Source organism: Talpa occidentalis, unplaced genomic scaffold (genome assembly GCF_014898055.3).
Source record: "Talpa occidentalis isolate TD23 unplaced genomic scaffold, MPIMG_talOcc4v2.1 talOcc4.16, whole genome shotgun sequence".
Lineage (NCBI taxonomy): Eukaryota > Metazoa > Chordata > Mammalia > Eulipotyphla > Talpidae > Talpa > Talpa occidentalis.
Genome location: NW_023601653.1, coordinates 43,689,429 through 43,706,970, shown reverse-complemented (window position 1 = coordinate 43,706,970; position 17,542 = coordinate 43,689,429). Strand labels below are relative to the sequence as shown.

At 40.8% G+C, this 17,542-nt stretch overlaps 1 protein-coding gene across 6 annotated transcripts in view; it reads left to right on the top strand.

Moving 5' to 3' along the window:
• TMEM117 (transmembrane protein 117) overlaps nt 1-17,542 on the top strand; it is a 460,174-nt gene that overhangs the window by 108,252 nt on the left and 334,380 nt on the right. Inside the window, exons 2-3 of one of the 6 annotated variants that reach the window (XM_037514112.2) lie at nt 2,411-2,498; nt 10,362-10,567. The exons of 4 other annotated variants lie outside the window; for them this stretch is intronic. The gene's annotated coding sequence lies outside the window, so the exon portion shown is untranslated. The remainder of the gene's footprint in view (nt 1-2,410; nt 2,499-10,361; nt 10,568-17,542) is intronic. One more of the 6 variants, XM_054696287.1, reaches the window with a different exon arrangement.

The following is a 17,542-nucleotide window of genomic DNA, read 5'->3' as shown; positions in this document are numbered from 1 at the left end:
ATCCGTTCATCAAGGTGCATGTATATACCTCCTCCTGGAAGTTATTTTTGATCCCTAAAGTGCCTTCAGAGACTTTCATGCCTACCTTCTTACATAGTCACCACGTTTGATTACAATAACCTTTTTATCCCTCTCCACCTCTCAACTCAAGGTCGGGGCCTGTGTCTGGTTCAGTGGTCTTACCCCCAGGTCCAAGGCATGGTCCATGGTAAATATTCAGTAAATGTATGTGGGATGAAGAACAGGCACAACAATGTGGAATACTTGATCAATAATTGCTTCAGGCAAAGAGTTAGAGAAAAGAGACACCATTTCTGACTGTAGACAGAGACAGAGTCATGAGATCACCAGCTAGACTTTTTTTAACTGATGTTTCTGGATAAAAGCATTCTGATAAAACTCCAGGGCAGTAGTTTCAAATGCATCCTTTGTGCCTGAATGTAATCCCCACTGAGTCTTTTCTTCACTGTAAGGTAAAGGTGTCTAAAATGGACGTTATAGTTCTGTCGTTCATTGTAACACAGACTTCAGTTTGATTAAACAAATTCTTCACACTCTAGAGGGACAGATTATGGGGGTGGTCACGGGTCTTCTCAAACCCCATGATTGGGAAACAGATACCCCTTGAGTGTAAACTGTGTGAGGGCTCAGGATGGAGTGGAAAACTCTTAAGAAGATGGAAGGCACCAAAGGTGTGAGGAGAGAGAGGTAGGGAAATGAAAAAATGAATCACTAACAACTCACCTTTGGGAATAGATACAGATGGAAGAGATGGAATTCTATTAAAAATACTTGTGATTGGGCCTCCCCTCATGGCACAGGCGGTTGAGTGCCGCTCTGTGAAGCTGTCTGCAGCCTCTGCAGCGCAGGTTCGATCCCGGCCAGCCGCGGAGATCCCCATGAGACAGGGCAAGCTAGGGCTATTAGGCAGTTTTAGGGATAGCGCAGGAGGGGACCTCTGAAAAATTTAGGGAGGCTTCAGAGATAAGGACAAGCAAGGGAAAGTAACCCATTCCATTAGGAAAAACAAACATGCCAGGACCAAGGACAACATTGTTAATGCTGGTCCTGGTTTCCTTCAGGTGGTAAAGGGAGGCGGAGATTGGAGAAATGGAGAGTGGTTTAATTTATGGTCACATTAGAAGGGCAGCTGTTTAACTTCAATGCAGGGATGCCCATCCAGAGGACTGGGCCATAAATTTAAAGATGCAACAAATGGGGAAAGAGAAAGCTGTTAGATAAGGAATGTGAAGATCCCCACTCAGTAGCAAATTGAGTGAGACAGCCGAGAACTGACCAATCACAAAGAGACTGGGGCAGCTTTAGAATAATGAGGGAAAAAAGGTATATATTCCCTAAGACACGACTCTACTTTGGCTTCCTTGCCCCTCCCAGGCCTGGTTCCCTGGCCTGGGAGTCCCACTTTATTTCTGCTCTTTTCCTTCTCAATAAACTTTTTCTTTCTATAAACGAACCTGCCTCTTCTCGCTTGCTTGCCTGAGCATCTGTGAAGTTCCTGCTGCGGCTTCGTGAGACACCAACCCTGGGGGGTCTAGTGGCTGGGGCTCAGCGCTGCCCTGCAGCCTGAGATCTGTTCCTGGCTGGGAGACTATACCTGACAATTCCGGTATCACCCACATGGTGTGGCAGACCTCTTCTGCCTTGCCTGCTGCTCCCCTCAGCAGTGTTTTCAGTCAGTCTGCCTGTTCTGTTCCCCGCTCTGTCTCTGGTGAATCCTCTCACTCTCCTGCGCATCTGGTCTGTACCTCCATTCTTATATGCATGAATAAAATAAATCTTAAAAAAAAATACCTGCAGCCTTTCTTCTTGGTTATAGTCCCCGTAAAATTCCCACCACCCTTGTTTTGATCCTACTCCGCCCCCAGAGTGTGTCTCTGGCTTATAGTTGCCTGTTCATTTTGATTTTTACTTTATTATAATTAGTCTTTTTCCTGAACCCTTATTTGGGTTTTCTAAATTCCTGCTATGAGTGAGACCATCCGGTATTTTTCTTTTTCTTCCTGGCTTATTTCACTGAGCATGATCCCAGACTATAAGCAAGATGAAAATACATACATTGTACAAAAATGAAAATTGATGTAAAAAATAGATTAAAAAAAAAACAAAAACAGCAAATTGCTTTAAGAAAGAAAAAAAAAATACCCGTGGCTAAGAGATTGTTATTAAACTAGTTTTATCACGAGACAGACCTAAGTGTTGTTGTGAGAATGTTTTCATGACAATGAACATGTTCATGTAGGCTATTTAGATATTCATAAGTTGAGTAAGCTGGGTAAGCCAGGTACTGGCTTGGTTCTGCTGGGAGGCCTCTGAATGTCCTCTGGAGGTGGTTAAATCCTTGAAACTAAAAAAAAATACCAAATTTCATAAATGCATTTGTCTTTTCCAGAGGAGAGAACCTATTATACTCTCAAAAGATTCCATGGCTTGATAAAGGTCAAGAATTACTGGTGTTTTGTACATTTTTCCAGAGTCAGGTAATCAGCTGTATCTCTGAGAAATGGATGTATATTTATTAATAATAGATCCCTCTATATCTTCTTATTTTCCTATTACTGTTTATAACAAAAGAAATCTACTAGGCCAATTCAAACTTAGCATTTAATAATGTACAAAGATCTTCCCATAGAACAACCTTCATATAATCATAAGCTTTATTTTGGAGGGCCAGAGATTGGAAAGCAAAGCCAACAATCATATAAATAAATAACAGTAATGACAATCACAAAACAACAGGGAAGTCCAGGATTCAGGCATTAACAACAGCTACAAAGCCTAGACATTTCATATTTTTCTTTTCTTTTTACCTAGCCTTGCATTTTAAAGATACTCTGTGTTTCAACTTGAAGATTCCCCACTGTCCCTTTATCACAGTGAATATATATGTTAAAGGAAGATCTCATTTTGCATTTGTTTATCTGAATCATGATGATTAATAGAAAATGGCCTTTGTTGGGCTGGGGAAAGGAGAGAAAAAGAGAGGTTGGGATGGCAGTTGAAGGAGAAAATGGATTTTTAATGAGTCCCTACTATGTGCCAGTCTCCTTAGCATGGGCACTCTCCTTCAGCCCATCCAGGAGTCCTGTTACATCTTAGAGACACAAACACACCATCATTATAGTCAAGATGCTGAGGCTTCAGCAGTCAGAGAATTTGCAGGAGGTCACACAGCTTGTAAATCTGGCTTTTAAACCCAGTTTACTCTAAAGCCTCTGACCCTCTAAAGCCCTCCAACCCATCCCTTTGCAAAACCTAGTACCTTCTACAGGCTTTTTCAGATGCCATATTATTTACACAGACCTGCCATTACTGTTATTAGATCAATTGGAACCATTTAGCCATACTCTTTGAAGAGATAGAGTAACCTTCAAAGATGAAAGCATTAGATCTAGTTTTCTTCTCATTAATTGGAGGTGCAAAAGTAATAAATGCAAAAATACAGGCAGTAAGAAAATACTAACAATGCAAGCATCATGAAAATAATAATGGAAACATGGTATTAAAAATAGCCAGAGAACAAGCCTATGTCATTTAACAGGTCATCTCTGAACATTCATTTTTTTATAGCGCTTTTCCTAAATAAACACAACACATAGATGCTCTAGACAACTTTCACAATCCCTGTAGAAGTAGCACAAAAGCTTATAAAACTTTCATGGGTCCCTAGGGTGATTATAAGGATTATAAACTGAGCTGGGTATGAACCTGAGTCATAAGTATGATAGAATTATCTGAAACAACTACATATATTAAAATAACAGTAACAGTAGAAATCCTTCATTGCTTTCCATCTAGTTATAAAAATTACATAAGCCTCGGGTCTCCCTGGTGGCACAAGGGGTTAAGATGCAACCTATGAAGCTATCTGCACCCACTGCAGCACTAGTTCGATCCCTAGCCATGGAGCTACCCACATGGCGCAGCAGACCTCTCCTGACTTGCCCACTCAGAAGTGTATTTCAGTCAGTCTACCTGTTCTGCACCCCACTCTGCCTCTGGTGAATCCTCTCACCCCCACATCTCTGGCCTGTACCTCAGTCCTTGTATGCATAAATAAATAAATATTTTAAAAAAACTACATAAGCCTCTACTAGAAAAAATGTGGTATGGTAGAATATTTATAAGAAACTGAAAATTTTCTGTGACTTGTGATAAACTATTCACATTTTAGTGCATTTTCTTATAGTGGCTTGAGTATTTATTATGTATTCTGAAGTTGAGATTAAAATCTATTTATAGTTTTATGTCCAGTTTCACTCAATCAATTCCTTTTTGCTAAAACATATCATAAAATTTTGTTACAACCATTACCTTAAGTAGTCTAAAAAATACTGATGTACTGGACAGATATGGGATTTTTTGCCTTGTTTCATCCTTCCTCCTGTCTCTATCCTCCTTTGTCTACATGGATACTACAGGAACAACCATTCTTAAATAGCAAATCCCACTGGCAGTATTTGGTTGGATCACAGCTGGGCACTTGGTCAAACTTAGCTAATTGTACGACTTCCACAGAAAATGTCTAAGCTTGCAACCTCCCTGGTTGCAGTTGGCCCAGTTTGTTGGTCTTAGTGAGGAAAGAATCCATTGATAGTGCAGAAAGCACATGTAAGAGTCAGAAGAAAAAGCGCTCAGCCAGGCTCCTTCCTTCCAGTTGTTTTTGAAATACAGCTTTGGTTACCATGACTCATCTGTTCAACCTTTCTTTGCATGCCTGACACCAGTAAGCATGCTTTCTGTTGAAGCTCATTTGAGTTGGATTTTTGTTAATTTCTACAAAACATTCTGACCAATGCATTAAACCTTGGGAGATTTTTTTTGTTTTGTTTTGCATAGAAGAACTGGGGTTCAGGGAGTGAGAGAATTCACCAGAGGCAGAATGGGGAGCAGAACGGGCAGATCCACTGAAATCCACTGCTAAGGGGAGCACCGGGTGAGACAGGAGAGGTCTGCTGCGCCATGTGGGTCAGCTCCCTGGCCAGGGATAGAACTCAGGCCAGAGGTGACAGCACTGAGACTTAACCCCTAGGCCAGCAGGGTGGTCCCTTGGAAGATTCTAGAAGAAATGAGGCCCAGAGAGATTAGGTAAGCTGGAAAGTGGTAGGACTGTGATAGAACCCAAATACATTTGACTCCAAACCTTGTGCACACTCAGTTGTTGTCACACTCCTGGGCAAATCTTTCCTGGGACTTCTCCTTTGAGACTCTCTCCAACCAAAAAAGAGTGAGCAGAACAGGAGCGCGGATGCAGAAGCTCCTGTTTGCCTTCTTCTTTTTTGTTTTTTCTTTGGTAGGAGGAGAGAAAGCTGAACATACACAGAGTGACAAGATCCTCTTTTTTACTTTTGTATCTCTGTGCTTCAAGTTGAAAATCCCCATTTCCTACTCTCAGCGTGTACCCCATTTATAAGCATCCCTACTGCTTAATGAGGCAGGACTAGTTATCAACGCTTGTTAAAGATGCCTGGCTTCTTGGTTCTGCCTTTGCTTTGCCCATTTCTCCATTTCCCCTCTGGCTTTAAAAATAAAAATGCTCCTGTAGGCTTGTGACAGCTCATTATCATCAGCAGCATTACTACTGACATTAATTTTTACCGAGGGATTGTCGTGGGCCTGGCCGGAATCAGTCTGTCTGTTTCCCCCCATTTAATTTTTCTTTTAAAGATTTATTTATTTATTTATACAAGCACTGGGTACAGTCAGAAGTGTGGGAGGGTGAGATAATTCACCAGAGCAGGAGCGGGGAGCTGAACAGGCAGACTGACGAAGTACACTGCTGAGGGGAGCAGCGGGCTTGGCGGAAGAGATCTGCGCACCATGTGGGACCCTCGCCGGTGGCCAGGGATCGAACCGGTGCTGCAGATGCTGCGGGCAGCTTTGCAGCCCAGCGCTCAACCACTGCACCATCGGGGAGGCCCTCCCCCAATTACTTTTTACTGTAAGTTTTTGTAGGCATGTCTGCTGTGACTTTTTTTTTAATCAATGTCATTGTTGTTTTTGTTCATTTCATATCACAAAGGAGGAAACTGAGATTTAGAGTGACACTTTTCCCAAGGTCACAAATCTGGAGCCCAGATTTGAATCCTCTCCAAGCCCACACACACACTAATACATAGTTACCGTGGGTAAGAGCATCGGTTTATGCATAATAGGAAATAATAAAAGCAAATCTAGAAAGGTATTGTTGGGAAAATATAGGGCCCAGTTTCTGAAATCCAACTCCATGAACATAACGTGAACTTTCCCAAATATTCAAAAGGAGAAACGCTGTAGGACAGTTGATTTGCAGAAGAGGTGGATAATACTGGGGTACCCGAGCTGTATTCCAGGGAGTTGGATCAGTGGCTGGCAGTGATGCTCGCTCATTTCTGTTTTTGCTGCACCAAATGTTGTTTTGATGTTTGTATGTCCTGGGAAAATATGTGCTTGGTTTAGGGCTTCCTTGTTTCTCAGATTGTTAGGAAAACTGGTAGTGTGACAGGTGGTCCCCAGGAAACGGGGGGGGGGTTCCAGGTTCCCTGACCCACCCATGTGAGGGTGGAGCTGAGCAGGGAGGAGGAGAAGCTGGAGAGGAGGCTGGGGAAGGAAGGAAGGAAGCAGGATGGGGAGCCAGAAGGAGATCTGGAGGAGGCACATGGAGCAGAGACATGTGAAGAAGCTGCACTTGCCTTTTGGTCATGGACTGGTTGAAGCAGATGTGGGTGAGAGACTCATGGGGAGGTTAACAATGGGAGCTTTTACTTTGCTTTTGTGCCTTCTGTCCCCCAGACATGCTGGACCTCTTCTGCCACCTTCCTATGGGTCCCCACTAGGAGGTGCCTTAGAATGTGGCAGGCTTTTGGGCCTCAGTGGCCCTGCTTTGGGCCAAACCTGTTTGGCTGGACATTGCCCATGAGGGAATGGGTGACTTTGGGTGCTTGATATGGAAACTATATTCTTCCAGTTTTTTTTTATTGCACATTAATTATACTAAAGTTCCTTTCCATTGAAAGTCTTACGCACTAGAGTATGTTTTGTCTTGATGTGGCAGATGGCAGGACCCCTTTAGGGTGGGCAGGTTTGGGGGTTCTGGGGTTACTCCTCACCCTGCCCCGTAGAGGTGACTTTCAGCTTTTATTTGCAAATTTTCTTGAAACAAGAGCTGGTAACGCTGGTCCATGGTCCTCGAGACCAGTTCACAGCACACTGCTCCCAGTAGAGAACTGGGTGAGAAAGTGGAGGGTGATGAAGCTGAGACTCCAAGTAGACACTCAAGGCCATCTGCTGGTGCTGGATGTCTTCTGCTACATCTGTCCTAAGACTCCACCTGCCCACTGGACCCTGTTCTGGTCTCTTTTAACTTTGCCATTGAAATTGTTTGCAAATTCAACTCCAGCACTCCGAGCTCAGTGACAAGACTTAACTTTCCCCCTTTGTATTAGTTACCATCTGATCCATCATCAAATTTTTATGTTGTGTATCAGGGATTGAATTGTGAATCCTCCACAAAAAAGGTACGTGAGAGTTTAATCCCTGTAGGGTTTTTATGGTGGCAACTGAATTAAATGAGATCATTAGAGCGTGCCTGACCCAAAATGACTGGTGTTCATAGAAAAAGGGCAAACAGAGGCACAGAGACAGATCCACGGGGAGGAAGGTGATGTAGAGAGACAGAGAGACCAATGAGACAATTTCTGTCAAAGCTCCCTGTGTGTTATGCTTTGTTACGGCAGCCCTAGGATGTGAATAGTCGGTTTATGATTTAAAGTGTGTTTTACTCCAATTATAAGTACAATTTTAAGTGCAATTATAAGTACAGGGAAGTAAGATTTTTTTCACCGATTTTTCTGGTTTCTGAGCATGTAGAACAGTGTTTGATACATAGTTAGTGCTCAATAAATGTTTCTTTAAAGCTGGAATGAATGAATGCTTGCCCTTAAACACCCGTTTTGGGGTGGGTGTTACTGTCTTTTCAAAGACAGAGGAAACTGATACCTAAGATCAGGCTGCTCAAAATCATTTCAGGACTTGGACTTCTGAAGTCTTCCTCTAATGAAGGTCAGTGTTTGCTTTAATCTTGCAATAGATCTCAAGCTTCAGCATGCATTAGAATTACCCGGAGGACTGTGAAGCCCTAGACATTCTCATCCAGAAGGTATGACTTGGGGCCTGTCCAGTTCTATCAAGTTCCCAGGGGAAGCCAGTGCTGCTGATTCTGGTAGAGCTCTTTGAAAACTGCTCTACTGTACTATACCTTCTTCCTAGCCTTCTGTCATTTGATAAATAGAGGTAGCTCGACACGTGATCAAATGAGGCATCTCATTCCCAGAGGTTGAGACCTTTGGAAAGTTTACGGTTAATACCCTAGAGGTAGCAAGGAAAATAAATGGACACTTGTGTTTCCATTGCTTGAGTACCTCTGTTTCATTTCTTTAATGTTGTGCTTTTATGTTGGATGTTTTATTTTCTTTCTCCATTTGTTCTTTGTTCTCCTTTGATCTTTGTAACCTCTACTTGTTGTGTTGTGTTTTTTTTCCCCACATGTTCTATGTGAAATGCTGTAATAAGTGTGTGAGAATAACATGATTTAATTAAACATAAGGTGAATTACTTTGTGTTTAGCCTGGGAACAGCACAAAGCCTTTCATAATTCCCATTATTAGCTTGACTTTGGATCAAGGTTTTATTTGTGGAGGAGCCTCTGAAAAACCTTAGAATTTCAGTTCAGAATAAGCTAATTGGGGGACTGCAGTAATAATGTATAAATCAGATCTTTCAGATTTCAGATACATGCAATGAAGTTACCATGGGAATTTTTTTTTCCCTCTGTTACTACTGTGCATCTCGCTATAAGATCTATCCAGCTGCAATGCATCATTAAAAAGGGGGAAGATGGAATTTAAAAAGGAAATTCAAATCAGAAAAATATCTTTTTTAAATCAGGCACTAATGTTTCCATACTGATATCCTTAATTTAACAAGGACACCAGGGACCTTCACACATGGGCAGTGATTACAGTTACTGTAGAATAAACTCAAATGATTTTTTTAGTACGTCCCATACAAAAAACTCTTGGCTTATATGGTTTCGAGATTTTTTAAATACATACATTTTTTCATAAAATGGAAAAGCTTTTCCTCAGAGAAATTTCTGGTCTCTCTGTTGAAATAATAAAACAGCTAGAGGGCACTGTGGCTAAACATTTGCACCTGGGAAAAAAGGGAAAAAAAAATCCATATAGGGGATCTAGCTGCCTGATTTTAGTTGTTCAGGAAGTCCCCAATTACCCATATCTACTGATTCAAAATTTTGCTCTTAAATTACTTTGTGGCCCTCAGAATGCATTTTCCTCATAGAAACAATAAAATAAGTGATAGTATGCTCCCTAAGTTAACTCCCAATAGTCTGTTAAATGTATATTGTAATTGAGCTTTATTTGCTATATAATAGTAAACAACAACAACAAAAACATCACAAAAAAACCCTCCACAACCCAGGAAAATGATACAACTCATTAAGATATAAGCAGCTTAACAAATCTGAATGTAGACGCTATTTGGGGGTGTGTGTGTCCGGGGGCGAGCTTAATTACAGAAGCCTACTAGCTTGGAAATACTACAAGGCTGCAATCTCTGTTCTTTCAAAAACAATGAAAAATACTCAGTGATGAGCTAAGTGTTAAATAATCTGTGGGTCCTGGTGCACTAACCAGGTTGGTAGCCTGGCTCTCTCCTCCCAGCTCCCTTCTGTTGTTGGAAAGTTGGGATTGGCAGGTTCTACTTTCTCCTAGAGCCAGCTTGGCTGCTTTGCTTTCCAATGACCACTGCCTCGGACTCTGTCCGCCTCCCCTCCTCCTGCTGCTCCATTGTGGTTCATGCTTTCCTTTATCTTAAAAGGTAGCCAGATGTTCAGTCAGCCCCAGCCACTGTGTGGCGCTGTTTCCTCCTAGTTCCAAGCTAACGAGGGTCTTGGCATTTAACATTAGTCTTCCCTCTCCCCACCCCATCTTGTTTTGGAAATTCATTCAACTCACTTCCCGTGTGGGAACAGCACCTCCCCACAGACACAGCAGGGTCTGCTTGCTTTCTTCTGTCCCTTTTACTCCTTCCCCTTTTCTCCTTCCCACTTCCACTGGCTCCCCACCCTCCGCCCCAAATTGATGACCGCCTTTGGATTATCCCATTTTCCTTTTCTCCAGAAATTTTCTTCCATCGGTCTACATATAGCAATCAATGGGTATTTTCAAATAGAGAGGGAACTAAACATTTCTTGCCAGTTAACGTCTCACCCTGGTTTCTCTCCACCCTCCTTCCCTCGCTTCTTCAACCAGAGTTAAACATCAGTGTTCTTCTGTTTTCAGAGCTAATGTGAATGGTGTGCAAAATATCTGATGGGATGAGAAGCTCTTTCTCTCTGGAGGATAAAGTCAGTGGGTGACCAGAACCAGGCCTCCTAATTGAAGATGTTTCTCCATTACCTGGGAGTGCTTGTCAAAAAAGCAGGTTTCCAGAGCTGTGGAGTTGGTCCAGGGAGGTACATTTTCAACAAACATACATGGTGACTCAGGTGAGGGTGTTTTTTTTTTGCCACCCATTGATAAATTATGTGGTAGGCCCTGTACCCCCAGCCTCCTTCCAGGGGGATGTGGTTTTTAAGTATTATTTTTTGTTGTAGGGTTTTGTTCTAAGACAGCCAGTGTGTCACTATCCCCGAGGTGACAGGGGAGGCAATTGGTTTGTTTGGCGAGGTTCTAAAAAAATAATATTTAGTAAAGATGGACACTGATCCGACCTGCTGGTTTAGGAGTGTGCACATAGTTCCCCATTACACTTTCACAAAAAGAGAAAGCATTATTCATGAAACCTTCTGTGTGCGTCTTTTCAGATAATAAATAATTGAATGTAAAGTTTGGCACCAGTATGCCATGTCAAGCTTTTTATCCCTTTCTTCTTTTAAGGCTAATGAGGAGACAGATGGTATTTTTTTCTATAGATGCCAAAAAAAAAAAAAAAAAAAAAAAGGCTTCCAAATCTCAGTTATGGAAGCAGATCTTATGTAATCTCCCAAAGAAGACATTGGATCCAACTGGCCTTCAGTCTTAGCCCCTGAGGACAGCAAGTCACCAGGAGAGATTTGCTATCATGAATGTCTCTCATCTGATTGACTAGACAGAGGGGCTTTTGCTGTTGTTGTTTGAAACCAGAGCTAAGTTGGCAAAAACCAAATACACAAGAAGTAAAAACCAATGTGTACATATAGCTGATTACTAATGGATACATTTCAAATATGTTGGGGTTTAAGTGGGTAACAGGAGCTTCTCTACCCCTCCTCCCACATACACATTTCAAACTCCTGTATAGCTTTAGGGTTTATAACCTTTCATGACACCAAGTGTAACATTATTACTTAAATAGAAGAGGACCTCATATTAAGAAAGGATCAAACAAGTTCTCCAAGATGAATTTTGGCTGGATAAATGGCCCAAAATACCTGTTCTCTGATGCCTCATTTTTAAATAGATCATGGAAATGACAGAGCTTTGATTTTTTCATTGTTCTTTTTAACATAAGTCTAAGTGCTTCTGTCTACCTAATTCACATACTAATTAGTAATTAACCACTGTTATTTAATTAGACCATCTCGTTGGTGGATCACACATTAATCACTCCCAATTTGGTGTGTGCTGGCTGCTTGTGGTGACGGGGTCACTCTGCTGGGGTTCATTTCATGCTGTGTAGTGCAGCTGAGCCCAGATACAACCTTTTTCCGTGTTTATCTTGAATCTAGACAAGGAATACAAAAATGTGGGATGGCATAATCCTATAGCTAGCTAGAATTATGAAATGGTAACAAAAGACAAAATTGTATCTTGGCCAAGTGAATACAGCACTCTTCCATTCAAGGGAGTCATTATGTTTTTTTCTTTCGAAAGCATTGCATTTTCTCTCCGATCTTTTGAAAATGACATGTGCTCTTTAAGGAAAGGTCAAATTATATTGCAGACCTACTGGATTTGCAGGAATGATAAGCATGCAGTAAAAAATCTTAGACTCCCAACTCTTCTCAAGTGTTTGGTGCATAAGGTGTGTTAAATAAATATATTTGAGAGGATTTTAATTTGAAATCACCCCCATAATTAAGAGGCAGTTATTCTGATACAAAGTTGCATTTCTTAGTTTCTGAAACTCACCTCTAGCACTTCATATTCTATAGGTGGTATATAAATGGAGACTTCTGTTTATGAATTTCTCAAGCCATACATTGTGTCTTGAACAACTGCTCTTGAGAATTCACTCTCCACTCTCATAGCTGCACTTAACCATAAATAAACTCCATCTAAGCCAGTGATTCTCAATTCTGAGCGGAGGTCAGAGAAGGAAATAATTTATTTATCCAGACAGCCCAAGGAGCCTTTTTCCAACTTAATTGTGTTTTTGTATGGAAGACTGTTGGGGGTGGTAGGACTTCCTGATGAAGGCTGGTGGGTTATTTATTTATTTATTTTTTAACACATCTGGTGTGACCAAGTTCATTTCCGCAGAATATGGAACAAGGGAAGCCTGAGACAGAAGTCATGTCAGGCAGATCTGAACAGTGGTTCCTTCCCTAGACTGGACACAGGCAGCACCCTCTGCCCAAAGACCCATTATTTTTCCAAGCATGCTCGCTCAGGGCAGTTCTGAAGGAGAGGCTGTATGGAAAAACAGGCTTCAAGAGGGCAGTGACTCCTTCAGATTTGCACAGTTAATAAGCCCTAGGGGCCTCCTTGGTGGCCTAGGGGTTAAATCTCAGTGCTTTCACTGCTGCAGCCTGAATTTGATCCTGGCCAGGGAGCTAACCCACATGGCAGCAGCAGACCTCTCCTGTCTCGCCCGCTTCTCCCCTGAGCAGTGGATTTCAGTCAGTCTACTTGTGCTGCTCCCTACTCTGTCTCTGGTGAATCCTCTAACCGCCACCACCCCTCACCCCACCACACACACACACCTCTGGCCTATGCCCCAGGCTTGTATGCATAAATAATAATAATAAAAAACACCCTAGAATTAGGAACAGATCTCATTTCTTTTGCAGCTGGTCTGGGATTCTCTTCAGTGTACATTTATTCTCCAATTTACATTCCTCCTTCTTCTTTCTGGATAAAGGCATTTAGATAAAGAAACTCAAGTTTAACATGCTGGTTATTTCAGGTTTTATATAATAATTTTTTTCATAAACCTAATTCCTTACTTTCATTCATTTAAGCCAGCCAAGTTCAACCATTAGTGTAAATATGTATCGATTATAAACTAGCCAAGTGGTACCTTTTATACTATCCAGATGTAGAACGTCTTTCCATTACTAATTATTAGAAGATGGAATTATATCTCTGAAAATGTTCAGAGGTATTTTGATAAAGCCTTTATGAACATGAATAACAAATACCCCCAAACTGTCTTGGATTTTCTTATTCCATATGCGATAATTCCACCTGCAGAAAAAAAGCTGCTTTGAACAGAATGAAGGTTCTGGTTGCTGACATGTTGTGATAGAATCTGGCTGGTGATAATAATTAGCAAACAGAAATCCATCCCTCCACTACCACTCTGTATGTAACAAAGGGACTATTTTCATCAGTAATGGCACTTCATTAGAAATTTCCAGTTAGCAGCTATGCATAGTAAAATAAAGGAAGAATGAGGAACAATCTGGGATTGAAGAATTCCAGGTCTCTTGGTCAAATCAAATGGGCAAGTCTCTGAGGCTTTGAGGGGAGAAACTCTGTCAATGAAAACATGGTAAGAGTGTTCAGTTATCACAATCGGAGAACCACTATTCCCTCATGAAGTCATTTTATGTCTCTTATATTAAATGATGCACTAGTCTCCCCAGAATCAGTGATCTAACAGTACACACAGATGTTCCACCTCATCCTGTCCATCTTTCTACATGCTCTTCGCTTGGTGAAGGACCAGCTGTGGAAGATTTTTAAGTTGGTAACATGACCTGGTAGAACTCAAGATTCATTTTGCATCTCAAGACTCCTAACTTCTAGTCTTACTGCCACTTAACTTTGTGACTCTGGGACATCATTTATTCCCATCTGTAAATTCACCTATCATTATTCTTTCTGTCTTCCCACCCTATCATTATTCTTTCTGTCTTTCTGTGAATATTTAAGCAAATTGGCTTAAGACTCTGGGCATACACCCAGTCTATAAATGCTGATTTAAACCTGGAACTAGGGAGTTTTACATTTCAGTGACTTTATAAACATTCTGAAGTTCTCAATAGTCAGGATATTTCAGGGATATTTTAAGGATTTGACAATTTTCCAAAATTAGCTAGCAGCTTGAACACAACCCACAATCTCTGCTCCATTGGGAGAATGCTAGAAACAGAATGGAGGCTACCATCCATAGAAATGACAAAATCCAAAATTGTTCTTCAGTTTACAAATCAGTTTATGAAACAAATAATATATGCACGATTTCTAGTGCTAACTGAGCTTGGGGATAAAATTGCAAGGCTTGCGAAATTCAGGCATTTTTTTTTTCTACTCATGGTCTAAAGTCAGGGTGGAATTTATCAGTTATGTGTTAAGAATATAAACAGGAGGTAAACTTAAGTATTTAACTGTTTTTTTCCCAATGCACAAATTAATTGACATTCAGTCTTTAGATTGGAAACATATAGTTATGTAAGTGTATTTTTACATAATATATGTAAAGGTGGCTTCTATGTATTAGCTGAACATGACCCATGTTGCCTGCTTCTTTGTAGCTGTCCAAGGATGTTCACCCGGCCCCAAACTCAATTCTTATAAATATATATCTGAGTATATTATTGAAAAGTAATAAACCAAATAGGTTTGCTTCTAACTGGGCATGAAGTAAATGAAGCTAGATAAAAGAGGTGCTAAGAACTGTTATTCCTTCCTGGTGTGAAATAATAGTTTGGTTGCTCTTTTAATGTGAGTATTGAAAACAGCGTTGATAGAGTGAAGGCACAAAGAAATTAAACTCAAAAGCCTTGAGTTTGGCCTTGGCTATTTATTACTCTGTGTCTTTGGACAAGTCCCTTCTCTTTGCTGAGATTCTGCTTCAGAGCCATAAAATACTGAAGTCACTACTTCTAATTCTTTTTATTGCCCTCACTATAATGCAGAAGTAAGAAAAAATAAAATGAAATAAGTCAGTGAACTCAAAGGACATTGTAATTGTGAATGTGGGTGCTTAAAATCCTGGCCTTATACTTAGGTGGTCTAGGGAAACCCCTCTGAAGCTCATTTTCTTTATCATTCAATGAGGGTTATAGTGCTGATTCCATCACAGGATTGTTCTGTAGATCAAAAGAATTCTCCTTCAAATATTTCTTGTGCACAGATACAAACATGCATTATATATGTGTGCGTCAATGGTGAAATGAAATGAAGTCTAATTATCACATAAATCATCTACTTGTGTCATGAGGAATTGTGAGCACTTTATAGAAACCAGATGGTTAAGAGCAGGTGACATTCAATTCTAAAAACCATTGGGACTTTGGGCAATCACTCTGCATTTCCATGGAAAACAGTGCTGGAACGTGAACAGTGGGAAATTGTAGAAGGAAATAATACTCAAGAAAAAAATGTCTTCTCAGATGATCAAACTAATTCTCCTATTTTCCTTTTTCACTGTTCACATATAGTTCATGTAGTGTATCAAGTAATGACAATGTTACTCCAGGATGGAGATTGATTAAAAAAAAACAAGAAGGTGTCCTGTTTTAATTTAATTTCCAGACAGTGAATTACATCAGTGAGATCTAGCATCTAATAAACAACTACAAATAGAAGGAGCGGGTTAATTATCAGAGGCCATTCCGGGGACTGCAACATGATACAGAATGAGTGCTTTTCACACGTGTCAGGCTGGCGAGCCCTGTCCTCCCAAGCAGCACAGACTGTGCATGAACAACACAGGAAGATGAGTTAGTCTTCCTGATACTGTTCACAGGAGTCAAGAGCCTAGAATGGCACAGCAGGAATGGAATATACAATGAGCCAGTGACATTTGCTCTCTGAGAGCTGATGCATGGTACAGCCAAGTGCAGCCGTAGGGAGGGGGCACAATGGGCTGGTGCACTGCTCTAAAGGGTCATGGCAAAGATAATGCAGCTAAAATGAAGAAATCTATGGATCCATCTCCTTGGACTATATGATGAGCATCAGAAATGCCTTCACCAGAGAATGAAGGTAAAATAAGGTGAACTGGAGGGTAGAGGATGGAAATTTTATTGCTGCTTGGGTAGATGTGAAAGAGAGCCCCCACCCCCGCCAGCCTTCCAGAGGATCTAGAGAATGAGCTAGAGATCTAGAGAACCCTAACCCTAACTAGTCATTAAGAAATTAGAACTAGTCATTAAAAAAGAAGAACAGGAGCTTGGTTTATGTTCCCTCGTATGGCATATAGAGTTATGTTATTGTTCTTCGGGGGAAGTAAATACAGTAACAGCCGAATGAATGAAAACAGGAAGAAAAGGAGAGAGGGGCAAAAACAAATAACAAATGAAAACAATTCAAGGTATATGGTGATTGAGCCTTGGATTAAAGGCTAGATTTCCAGTTACAACCAAAGGATGACTAGGTTGCTCCACTACTTATTCAACTTAATAGGCCATAGTGGCCTCACTACATAGTAATTGAGTGAGTGACAAATAAGTTGTCTTTCCTAGTCTTTAGTTTTCCTCTTACATAGACTTGGAAATAAAGTGCTTTAAATGGTTTTTTTATGAAGTAGATAAAGCAATGCAGGTAAATTTTTTTTCTCTCTTTTTTGATTTTTTAAATTTTCTTACAGTGTTGTTCATTGTGTGCAGTATTTGATTTCTCCTCTCAGGTGTAGTCCCCACAAATATCCCACCACCACATCATCTGTGAACCATCACCTTAGTCCATTGTGCTCGTCCCTCCCGTTTTGACCCCTCTCCCCCTCACCACTGCTCTAAGCCTCAGATCTACAGTTGCCTACAAGTTTTGTCCTTTTTTTTGATCTTATATTCAGTTTCCTTATATTCTTCCTCTAAGTGATATCATCTGATATTTTTTCTTTTTCCTTCTGATTTATTTCACTGAGCATCATCCCTTCCAGCTCCACCTATGTTGCTACAAATGGCATGAGTTTATCTTTTTGATGACTGAGTAGTATTTCATTGTGTATATAGACCACATCTTTTTGATCCAGTCATCTGTTTGGGGGCATTTAAATTGTTTCCATATGGAAATTTGGAAATTAGCTATTGTAAATAGTGCTGCAGTGAACACAGAAGTGCAGGTTTCCTTTTGAATTAGTGTTTTTGTGTCCTTGGAGTAGATTCCTAGGAGTGGAATTGCTGGGTCATATGGTAGATCCAGTTTTAGTAGTTTCAGCAATCTTCACACAGCTTTCCATAGTGGTTGGACCAGTTTGCATTCCCACCAGCAGTGTAAGAGGGTTCCTTTTACTCCACATCCTTGCCAACATTTGTTGTGGTCAGTTTTTTAAATGTGGGCCATTCTTACCTGTGTGAGGTGGTATCTCT